The following is a 12,277-nucleotide window of genomic DNA, read 5'->3' on the forward strand; positions in this document are numbered from 1 at the left end:
ACTTCGGCAGCCACGTGTGTCTTTATGTCGGCCGTGGCCTCGTGGAGCATACCCCTCAGGATGCCTATTGTGAGTGGTGCTGTGGGGTCCGAGCTGTGGGCATATTCCTCCGGTTCCGATTCTTCCTCCTCTCGGGGTTGCGAGGAGGGGGGCCGTTGCGAGGTGGCCGGCGCGCGGAACATTGTCGCCACCGATGGGGTAAGATCCTTCTTTTTTTTACCTCCGCCCATGGAGTGGATTGTCGGGCAGGGCTTGATGCACCGGTACGGTGTGATTTCGGGGTCTGTGTACAGGGGGGGTCGCTGATGGTAGCGGATGGTAGTGCTATAGGGAGAGGGAGCACAGGGATCAGGCGTCCATCTTCCTTCGCGGTCAGGCTCCGCCCCCCTGTACAATTTTTTTTAAAAAAAAGGAAGTTATCCTAATAAAAAAAGTATTAAAAAAAAAAAAAAAAAAGGACAACATTCTTTGCAATGCATTGTAGGTATTCAAATTAGGCTCACACCCACATGACATTTTTCTAAATGCATGCCTTGTCCAACTGCAGAACCCTGCAACTGTTAACCATGTGAGTGTCAGAGTTAAACAATATCTACAATGCAAACAGTGTAAATAGTGCCAAATATCTAACATTGCACTAAATCACAACAAAAGTGTTAATTCTTGGTACCCCTTTAAAAGTCTAAATAAAATGTAAACGCCACTGCAATATAACAACCATGATTTAATTCATAGAACAATGTGAATATCCTAGTAAAAAACACAATAACAAACTTTTGAACTCTAAAGTAAAAATAGAAAAAGATATAATAGTGGAGACAACTTACTAACACAGCCCAAAAATCTAATAAAGCTGTAAAGCATCTAGAGGCATTGGCAACTCACATGAACCAGAGCCCACAATCTGGCTCTGGAATAAAAGCATTGGACTCTTAAATAGGTGACTCCCTCTCCTCTTCTTATTTATAGGTATCAGATCCACCTTTTCCCTAGACACAGACTTCCGGCAGATCATATATGTACATATAATATATACATACAATAAAACAGGAAAAATGTGTACTGTGTAAAACCTTAATAAAATTATACCATAGAGAATTACACTTGTGTACAGGAGTCTTGAAATTCAGCTCACAGAAATGGCTCTGGTGTCTGCCTGCCTAGAGACAACCCTACCCGCATAGTGCTTCCAAATTTTGGTATATAATATGACTCAAGAATCCAACTTGGAACAATCTCTGAAACACATTTCCTCCTTTAAAAAAAGCTTCCTCAGTTAAATTGTGAAATGCATCTCAGAGATTGTTTTGTGAGCTCTTTTAGCAGTTATTGTGCAATTGCTTATTTTTGTTTGTTTAATAAAGTACATCTAAGTTGAATTAGTTCAATTCCAGCTCTGCGGAATTTGTTGGTGCCATATAAGTAGTTAAGGAAGTTTTAAGGCAAGGTTTAACTTTTAATGATAAGATAAAATAAATAAACAACTTTGCAAAAAACTTATTTTGTATCTCAATTTAGTTTTATAATGGACATCTTTTTCTGTTGAGGCAGATCCTATTGACTGAGGTTGGGGCTGCTGTCGCCAAGCATGGGCCAGTGGCGCAATGGATAACGCGTCTGACTACGGATCAGAAGATTGTAGGTTCGACTCCTACTTGGCTTGGCTGTTGTGCCGTGATCATATAGTGGTTAGTACTCTGCGTTGTGGCCGCAGCAACCCTGGTTTGAATCCGGGTCATGGCATCTCCATTTTCCTTCTCTTCCGCGCTAAGTACATTTTGACCCCATTCACAACAGATGCAGATGACAGGACGCAATTACCCGGGATAATGTACAGACCCACAGCCCCAGGTCTGGGGGGGGGGGGAGAATGCATCCTTAGCTTGGCTGGCATTCCCACCCATTTAAACGCTCTAAGAATGCACATCATGGTCGCATCCATCTCCTTCCATCCCTCACTCTCGTTCAGCGTAAACATAAATGAGAGGGAGTCCTGGTGGTAGTATCTGTTAAAAGCTGTTATTATTTGTCCGACTAGTTTAAAAAGGACAACATTCTTTGCAATGCATTGTAGGTATTCAAATTAGGCTCACACCCACATGACATTTTTCTAAATGCATTCCTTGTCCAACTGCAGAACCCTGCAACTGTTAACCATGTGAGTGTCAGAGTTAAACAATATCTAAAATGCAAACAGTGTAAATAGTGCCAAATATCTAACATTGCTCTAAATCACAAGAAAGTGTTAATTCTTGGTACCCCTTTAAAAGTCTAAATAAATTGTAAACGCCACTGCAATATAACAACCATGATTTAATACATAGAACAATGTGATTATCCTAGTAAAAAACACAATAACAAACTTTTGAACTCTAAAGTAAAAATAGAAAAAGATATAATAGTGGAGACAACTTACTAACACAGCCCAAAAATCTAATAAAGCTGTAAAGCATCTAGAGGCATTGGCAACTCACATGAACCAGAGCCCACAATCTGGCTCTGGTTTATAAGCATTGGACTCTTAAATAGGTGACTCCCTCTCCTCTTCTTATTTATAGGTATCAGATCCACCTTTTCCCTAGACACAGACTTCTGGCAGATCATATATGTACATATAATATATACATACAATAAAACAGGAAACATGTGTACAGTGTAAAACCTTAATAAAATTATACCATATAAAATTACACTTGTGTACAGGAGTCTTGAATTTCAGCTCACAGAAATGGCTCTGGTGTCTGCCTGCCTAGAGACAACCCAACCCGCATGGTGCTTCCAAATTTTGGTATATAATATGACTCAAGAATCCAACTACCTACAGCAAAGGAATGATTCCTTTGAAGTAAGTACAAATACATTTTGGAATTCTCAAAGTGAGATGTTGTTTTATCCAATCAGGTAGACGATTATTTGGAGTAAGTACAAATACATTTTGGAATTATCAAAGTGAGTTGTTGTTTTATCCAATTAAGTAGACGTTTTAAGAAATGTTTTGGGTGATTTAACTGGAACACGTACAGTTGGTTTCATTTATTTTCCGCTTTTTTTTTACGGTGGGGGTAAATTGTCTGTCGAAGCGTCACAAGTACCAGCAATTTCTTTTGTTGTTGTTTGAAAACCACAAAGGACCAGAGGTCTTCTATTGAGACTTGAGGAGAAGAGGAGATTTTACCTGCAGCAGAGGAATGATTCATTTGCAGTAAGTACAAATACATTTTGGAATTCTCAAAGTGAGGTGTTGTTTTATCCAATTCAGTAGACGTCTTAAGAAATGTTTTGGGTGCTTTAAAGATGAAGCGGGATGTTCTTTTCTATAAGAGTTATTATTGGCTTGATTAACAGCTGTTCATGCGTGGCAAATTTTACTTGCCACTTTGAAGTAAAAAAAGCAAATTATTGCTCATTTTAAAACCCAGACGAAAAGAGCCATGAACGTGACTCTGTTTTCAGTGATCATATGAGTTGACAAATAGACAATTTGGCCTTTATGAATAATGCACTAAAAATATAATATTTGGCAGCAGTGGGATTTGAACCAACGCCTCCAAAAAGACTGGAGCCTAAATCCAGCACCTTATACCGCACGGCCACGCTACCTTCGATTACAGGCACACAGCTTATTGGCAGGAACACGTACAGTTGGTTTCAGTTTTTTCCCACTTCTTTTCACGGTGGGGTTAAATTGTCTGTCGAAGGGTCACAAGTACCTGCAATTTCTGTTGTAGTTGTTTGAAAACCACAAAGGACAAGAAATTTTCAACTGAGACTTGAGTAGAGGAGATTTTACCTACAGCAGATGAATGATTCTTTTGAAGTAAGCACAAATACATTTTGGAATTCTCAAAGTGAGATGTTGTTTTATCCAATTAGGTAGACGATTCCTTTGGAGTAAGCACAAATACATTCATGGAATTATCAAAGTGAGTTGTTGTTTTATCCAATTAAATAGACGTTTTAAGAAATGTTTTGGATGATTTAACTGGAACACGTACAGTTGGTTTAATTTATTTTCTGCTTTTTTTTACGGTGGGGGTAAATTGTCTTTCGAAGCGTCACAAGTACCTGCAATTTCTGTTGTTGTTGTTTGAAAACCACAAAGGACCAGAGGTCTTCTACTGAGACTTGAGAAGAGGAGATTTTACCTGCAGCAGAGGAATGATTCATTTGCAGTAAGTACAAATACATTTTGGAATTCTCAAAGTGAGGTGTTGTTCTATCCAATTCAGTAGAAGTCTTAAGAAATGTTTTGGGTGCTTTAAAGCTGAAGCCGGATGTTCTTTTTTATAAAAGTTATTATTGGCTTGATTAACAGCTGTTCATGCGTGGCAAATTTTACTTTCCACTTTGAAGTAAAAAAAAAAGCAAATTATTGCCCATTTTAAGGCCCAGACGAAAAAAGCCATGAACATGACTCTGTTTTCAGTGATCATATGAGTTGACAAATGGACAATTTGGCCTTTATGAATAATGTACAATACATAAAAAATTTAAATATTTGGCAGCGGTGGGATTTGAACCCACGCCTCCAAAGAGACTGGAGCCTTAATCCAGCGCCTTAGACCGCTCGACCATGCTACCTTTGATTACATGTACACAGCTTATTGGCAGGAACACGTACAGTTGGTTTCAGTTTTTTACCACTTCTTTTCACGGTGGGGTTAAATTGTCTGTCGAAGGGTCACAAGTACCTGCAATTTCTGTTGTTGTTGTTTGAAAACCACAAAGGAGAAGAAATCTTCGACTGAGACTTGAGTAGAGGAGATTTTACCTACAGCAGATGAATGATTCCTTTGAAGTAAGTACAAACAAATTTTGGAATTCTCAAAGTGAGATGTTGTTTTATCCAATTAGGTAGACGATTCCTTTGGAGTAAGTACAAAAACATTAATGGAATTATCAAAGTGAGTTGTTGTTTTATCCAATTAAATAGACGTTTAAAGAAATGTTTTGGGTGATTTAACTGGAACACGTGCAGTTGGTTTCATTTATTTTCTGCTTTTGTTTTAAGGTGGGGTTAAATTGTCTGTCGAAGCGTCACAAGTACCTGCAATTTCTGTTGTTGTTGTTTGAAAACCACAAAGGACCTGAGGTCTTCTACTGAGACTTGAGAAGAGGAGATTTTACCTGCAGCAGAGGAATGATTAATTTGCAGTAAGTACAAATACATTTTGGAATTCTCAAAGTGAGGTGTTGTTTTATCCAATTCAGTAGACGTCTTAAGAAATGTATCGCGTGCTTTAAAGCTGAAGCGGGATGTTCTTTTCTATAAGAGTTATTATTGGCTTGATTAACAGCTGTTCATGCGTGGCAAATTTTACTTGCCACTTTGAAGTAAAAAAAGCAAATTATTGCTCATTTTAAAGCCCAGACGAAAAGAGCCATGAAAGTGACTTTGTTTTCAGTGATCATATGAGTTGACAAATGGACAATTTGGCCTTTATGAATAATGCACTAAAAATGTAATATTTGGCAGCATTGGGATTTGAACCCACACCTCCAAAGAGACTAGAGCATAAATCCAGCGCCTTAGACGGCTCAGCCACGCTACCTTCGATTACAGGCTTCCAGCTTTTTGGCAGGAACACGTACAGTTGGTTTCAGTTTTTTTCCCACTTCTTTTCACGGTAGGGTTAAATTGTCTGTCGAAGGGTCACAAGTACCTGCAATTTCTGTTGTTGTTGTTTGAAAACCACAAAGGACAAGAAATCTTCGACTGAGACTTGAGTAGATTAGATTTTACCTACAGCAGAGGAATGATTCCTTTGAAGTAAGTACAAATACATTTTGGAATTCTCAAAGTGAGATGTTGTTTTATCCAATTAGGTAGACGATTCCTTTGGAGTAAGCACAAATACATTTATGGAATCATCAAAGTGAGTTGTTGTTTTATCCAATTAAGTAGATGTTTTAAGAAATGTTTTGGGTGATTTAACTGGAACACGTACAGTTGGTTTCATTTTTTTCTGCCTTTTTTTCACAGTGGGAGTAAATTGTCTGTCGAAGCGTGACGAGTACCTGCAATTTCTGTTTTTGTTTGAAAACCACAAAGGACTAGAGGTCTTCTACCGAGACTTGAGAAGAGGAGATTTTACCTGCAGCAGAGGAATGATTCATTTGCAGTAAGTACAAATACATTTTGGAATTATCAAAGTGAGTTGTTGTTTTATCCAATTAAGTAGACGTTTTAAGAAATGTTTTGGGTGATTTAACTGGAACACGTACAGTTGGTTTCATTTTTTTCTGCTTTTTTTCACGGTGGGGGTAAATTGTCTGTCGAAGCGTGACGAATACCTGCAATTTCTGTTGTTGTTGTTTGAAAACCACAAAGGACTAGAGGTCTTCTACCGAGACTTGAGAAGAGGAGATTTTACCTGCAGCAGAGGAATGATTCATTTGCAGTAAGTACAAATACATTTTGGAATTCTCAAAGTGAGGTGTTGTTTTATCCAATTCAGTAGACGTCTTAAGAAATGTTTTGGGTGTTTTAAAGCTGAAGCAGGATGTTCTTTTCTATAAGAGTTATTATTGGCTTGATTAACAGCTGTTCATGCGTGGCAAATTTTACTTGCCACTTTGAAGTAAAAAAAAAGCCCATTTTAAATCCCAGACGAAAAGAGCCATGAACGTGACTCTGTTTTCAGTGATCATATGTGTGGCGAAACCAACTTCACCACTGTGAACTGGAGAAGCCTGGTTGCCCGCCTGCTGCCTTTGGACTATGGACCAGACCTTATGGGAATGTGATACCCCAGATAGCTATACCATGGAGCCTATTCATATAATGAAAGACTATGGGAAAGACTTTAGCTCCATGGCAATTGTACTGTGTGAATAGGATCTGTGCGCTATTCAGTAGTTTTGTGCGCTCAGATCCCAGCTATCTGGGGATATGTGAAATGTCTGTGTGTTATGGATAAAAAGTAACTTCTGTATTTTAAAGTGTTTTATGTCTTTCTGTAACCATGTGGTTAATGGAGTCTGCTTCTAGCCCTGGATAATTGGATTACTTTCCTCTTTGTCTCCAGGATAGAGGCCTATGTAAAACCTTTCTAAACTGGTTTGCCATGCGGCTAGTAAGGGACAAAATATATTTTTAGTAAATTTTGAACCCCTGGTCGGATTCATGCCATTTGTTAATATGTTGTTTCCCTGAATGGATTGATTGTGGATATGTATTTTTATGTGAATGTGATGTATGGTTTTAAAGTTATGAAAGTTGTGTAAAAGTATATTTTAAACTGTATGCATAATGGGATTATGTGTCACACTAAGAGGAGGGGATGTGTGGGATGTAACATCTATGTCATTGGTTCTTTTATGCCTCCCCCTGGGTGTGGCCTGTATGTGTGAGTTGGAAATAAAAGCCAGGCTGGATGAGCCAGTCCTGAGTTCCTGGTTAAACCCTCAAAATGAAGTGTCGTCTCGTTCTTGGGGGGAATTGGATTGTAAGCTGACTGCCAGGAGTGTAAGCGGATTGTATGCTTTTCTTGTTCAGCTGTTCCAGTTCGGAGTGTTATCTTGTATCCAGTTCGGGAGTTTGGTGTTCTGCAGTAGCTGTGCCTGTCTCTCAAAAAGGGGATTATCGCCTAAACGGATTTTAACCCCTTGTCTGCTGAAACGGTCCGTTACAATTGGTGGCAGCGGTGGGATCGTTCCTACAACCAGAGGGACAGCTACAGGCAACATCAATTCCTGGAGTACAAATTGAGGGCAACGCTAGTACCTGTACAGCGACCCTATCTACGAAGGAATTCGGAAAAATGGAGGAGAAGCTTCAAGATACAGTGTACAGTTACGTACGCCTGGGGTCTGGAGTAGTCCCAGAGGAGGACATGATGAGGTACAGAGATATGGCCAGAGCCAGATTGTGGGACAAAGCCCTAGAAGAAGTACAGTATTCACGAGGGGATCGGCGCCGCAGCAGAATGCAGCGAATTCTGGCTAGAATGGCAGAGCGGATGCCCCTCCTGAGAAAACAGACCACAGAAAAGTGGGTGACTAGATTCGAGATTCTAGTATATGCAGAACTGGCGCTAGACGACGCATACCATGCGATACAATGGTACGCAGCTCAGTGTGTCCCCGAGATGGCAGAGTATGAGTTCCCAGAAGGCGGAGATTACACTGACCTTGGCCGATTTTGGGATAACATTGACGATGAGGACTTTGGGAAAGTGACCGACTCTCGTTTTTGGGACCTGTACTACGACCGAGAGGACATGCTGGGTCTCCTTAGCGCTATTGACCTCGAGGCGGACCTACAGTATTTGGTCGCCGAGGAATGGAACCTGGAGGGGGATTACCTGCGACTCATCAATGAGGCCCGGGAAGCGACAACCGGTCCTCCTTCCCAACAGCAACCAGCGGTACCCGAGGTAGCAGATCTCCTAGACTGGTCCTGTGAGCAACCCCAGCAGCAAAGTGATATGCCAGGACGGCAGTGTGAAGTGCAGGGAGAGGAGAGCAGCGTCCTCCCTCCCCAGCGGCAGGCTGAGTTACAGGGGGCAGAGGTAGTTGTTCCTGCCCCCCAGCAGCAAAGTGATATGCCAGGAAGGCAGTGTGTGTCCCAGGGAGCAGAAGGTGCAGTCCTTCCTCCTCAGCGGCAGTGTGTACCCCAGGGAGCGGAAGGTGCCGTCCTTCCTCCCCAGCGGCAGTGTGTACCACAGGGAGCTGATGGTGTCATCCATCCTCCCCAGCGGCAGTGTGTAACCCAGGGAGCAGAAGGTGCAGTCCTTCCTCCCCAGCGGCAGTGTGTACCCCAGGGAGCTGATGGTGTCGTTCATCCTCCCCAGCGGCAGTGTGTAACCCAGGGAGCAGAAGGTTCAGTCCTTCCTCCCCAGCGGCAGTGTGTACCCCAGGGAGCTGAAGGTGTCGTCCGTCCTCCCCAGCGGCAGTGTGTAACCCAGGGAGCAGAAGGTGCCATCCTTCCTCCCCAGCGGCAGTGTGTCCTGCAGGGAGCAGAGACAGTCAGTCTCGCACCCCAGCAGCAGGACAAGAGAATGAAAGGGGAGACAGCTGGTCTCCCTTTCCACCAGCAGAGAGAGTGGCAGGGAGAGGAGCCTGCTAACCCCCCTCCCCAGTGGCAGTTTACCGTCCAGAGAGAGGAGCTTGTTACACCCTCTCTCCAGCGGCAGCCTAACCCACCAAGGGGAGATGTTAAGCCCCACATCTGTGCAGATGGGACCGTAGTCTCTGCACTTACAGCACCAGGGGTAGGGACGGTCGGTCCTGTCCCCCAGCCACAGAGCGATATATCCAAAGGGGAGAAAGTCGGTCTCCAGCAACCAGGCTCCAACCAGACTACTCCCGTGGTAGTGCTGGCAACAGGACAGAGTACTGCTGGTCTCTGCCCCCTCAGCAACCCACCAAGGCAGCCTACCAGTCCCCCACACAGCCGTGGTGCGGCACCTGAACCTGGACAAGATTCTCCCTCACCCAGGTGTAGTAACTGTTTATTGTGGGTGGGCTGCTCTGCGGTTTCTGTTTTGTGGGTGGGTTGCTGGACTAACCAGGGCACTGACCGGCAGGAGGTCAGGTACCCTGTTAGTCTAATTGGTAAAGGGGAGAATTGTGGCGAAACCAACTTCGCCACTGTGAACTGGAGAAGCCTGGTTGCCCGCCTGCTGCCTTTGGACTATGGACCAGACCTTATGGGAATGTGATACCCCAGATAGCTATACCATGGAGCCTATTCATATAATGAAAGACTATGGGAAAGACTTTAGCTCCATTGCAATTGTACTGTGTGAATAGGATCTGTGCGCTATTCGGTAGTTTTGTGCGCTCAGATCCCAGCTATCTGGGGATATGTGAAATGTCTGTGTGTTATGGATAAAAAGTAACTTCTGTATTTTAAAGTGTTTTATGTCTTTCTGTAACCATGTGGTTAATGGAGTCTGCTTCTAGCCCTGGATAATTGGATTACTTTCCTCTTTGTCTCCAGGATAGAGGCCTATGTAAAACCTTTCTAAACTGGTTTGCCATGCGGCTAGTAAGGGACAAAAGATATTTTTAGTAAATTTTGAACCCCTGGTCGGATTCATGCCATTTGTTAATATGTTGTTCCCCTGAATGGATTGATTGTGGATATGTATTTTTATGTGATGTATGGTTTTAAAGTTATGAAAGTTGTGTAAAAGTATATTTTAAACTGTATGCATAATGGGATTATGTGTCACACTAAGGGGAGGGGATGTGTGGGATGTAACATCTATGTCATTGGTTCTTTTATGCCTTCCCCTGGGTGTGGCCTGTATGTGTGAGTTGGAAATAAAAGCCAGGCTGGATGAGCCAGTCCTGAGTTCCTGTTTAACCCTCAAAATGAAGTGTCGTCTTGTTCTTGGGGGGAATTTGATTGTAAGCTGACTGCCAGGAGTGTAAGCGGATTGTATGCTTTTCTTGTTCAGCTGTTCCAGTTCGGAGTGTTCTCTTGTATCCAGTTCAGGAGTTTGGTGTTCTGCAGTAGCTGTGCCTGTCTCTGAAAAAGGGGATTATCGCCTAAACTGATTTTAACCCCTTGTCTGCTGAAACGGTCCGTTACAATATGAGTTGACAAATGGACAATTTGGCCTTTATGAATAATGCACAATACACTAAAAATGTAATATTTGGCAGCGGTGAGATTTTAACCCACGCCTCCAAAGAGACTGGAGCCTAAATCCAGCGCCTTAGACCGCTCGGCCACGCTACCTTCGATTAGAGGCACACAGCTTATTAGCAGGAACACGTACAGTTGGTTTCAGTTTTTTTCCCACTTCTTTTCACGGTGGGGTTAAATTGTCTGTCAAAGGGTCACAAGTACCTGCAATTTCTGATGCTGTTGTTTGAAAACCACAAAGGACAAGAAATCTTCGACTGAGACTTGAGTAGAGGAGATTTTACCTACGGCAGAGGAATGATTCCTTTGAAGTAAGTACAAATACATTTTGGAATTCTCAAAGTGAGATGTTGTTTTATCCAATTAGGTAGACGATTCCTTTGGAGTAAGCACAAATACATTTATGGAATTATCAAAGTGAGTTGTTGTTTTATCCAATTAAGTAGACATTTTAAGAAATGTTTTGGGTGATTTAACTGGAACACGTACAGTTGGTTTCATTTTTTTCTGACTTTTTTTCATGGTGGGGGTAAATTGTCTGTCGAAGCGTCACGAGTACCTGCAATTTCTGTCGTTGTTGTTTGAAAACCACAATGGACTAGAGGTCTTCTACCGAGACTTGAGAAGAGGAGATTTTACCTGCAGCAGAGGAATGATTCATTTGCAGTAAGTACAAATACATTTTGGAATTCTCAAAGTGAGGTGTTGTTTTATCCAATTCAGTAGACATCTTAAGACATGTTTTGGGTGCTTTAAAGCTGAAGCAGGATGTTCTTTTCTATAAGAGTTATTATTGGCTTGATTAACAGCTGTTCATGCGTGGCAAATTTTACTTGCCACTTTGAAGTAAAAAAAAGCCCATTTTAAATCCCAGACGAAAAGAGCCATGAACGTGACTCTGTTTTCAGTGATCATATGAGTTGACAAATGGACAATTTGGCCTTTATGATTAATGTACAATACACTAAATTGTAATATTTGGCAGCTGTGGGATTTGAACCCACGCCTCCAAAAAGACTGGAGCCTCAATCCAGCGCCTTAGACCGCTCGGCCACTCTTCCTTCGATTAGCGGCACACAGCTTATGAGCAGGAACACGTACAGTTGGTTTCAGTTTTTTTCCCACTTCTTTTCACGGTGGGGTTAAATTGTCTGTCGAAGGGTCACAAGTACCTGCAATTTCTGTTGTTGTTGTTTGAAAACCACAAAGGACAAGAAATCTTCGACTGAGACTTGAGTAGAGGAGATTTTACCTGCAGCAGAGGAATGATTCCTTTGAATAAGTACAAATACATTTTGGAATTCTCAAAGTGAGATATTGTTTTATCCAATTAGGTAGACGATTCCTTTGGAGTAAGCACAAATACATTTATGGAATTATCAAAGTGAGTTGTTGTTTTATCCAATTAAGTAGACGTTTTAAGAAATGTTTTGTGTGATTTAACTGGAACACGTACAGTTGGTTTCATTTTTTTCTGCCTTTTTTTCACGGTGGGGGTAAATTGTCTGTCGAAGCGTGACGAATACCTGCAATTTCTGTTGTTGTTGTTTGAAAACCACAAAGGAATAGAGGTCTTCTACCGAGACTTGAGAAGAGGAGATTTTACCTGCAGCAGAGGAATGATTCATTTGCAGTAAGTACAAATACATTTTGGAATTCTCAAAGTGAGGTGTTGTT

General features: G+C 41.9%; 2 non-coding genes across 2 annotated transcripts; both read right to left on the minus strand.

The window, feature by feature from the left end:
- Positions 1 to 10,611: 10,611 nt before the first annotated feature.
- Positions 10,612 to 10,693, minus strand: TRNAL-UAG (transfer RNA leucine (anticodon UAG)). Its single transcript has one exon. It is a non-coding gene; the product is annotated as a tRNA-Leu (tRNA).
- An 886-nt stretch (positions 10,694 to 11,579) lies between these two features.
- On the minus strand, positions 11,580 to 11,661 carry TRNAL-GAG (transfer RNA leucine (anticodon GAG)). The gene has a single exon. It is a non-coding gene; the product is annotated as a tRNA-Leu (tRNA).
- Between the last annotated feature and the right edge of the window lie 616 nt (positions 11,662 to 12,277).

Source organism: Pelobates fuscus, chromosome 3, assembly GCF_036172605.1.
Source record: "Pelobates fuscus isolate aPelFus1 chromosome 3, aPelFus1.pri, whole genome shotgun sequence".
Classification (NCBI taxonomy): Eukaryota; Metazoa; Chordata; class Amphibia; order Anura; family Pelobatidae; genus Pelobates; species Pelobates fuscus.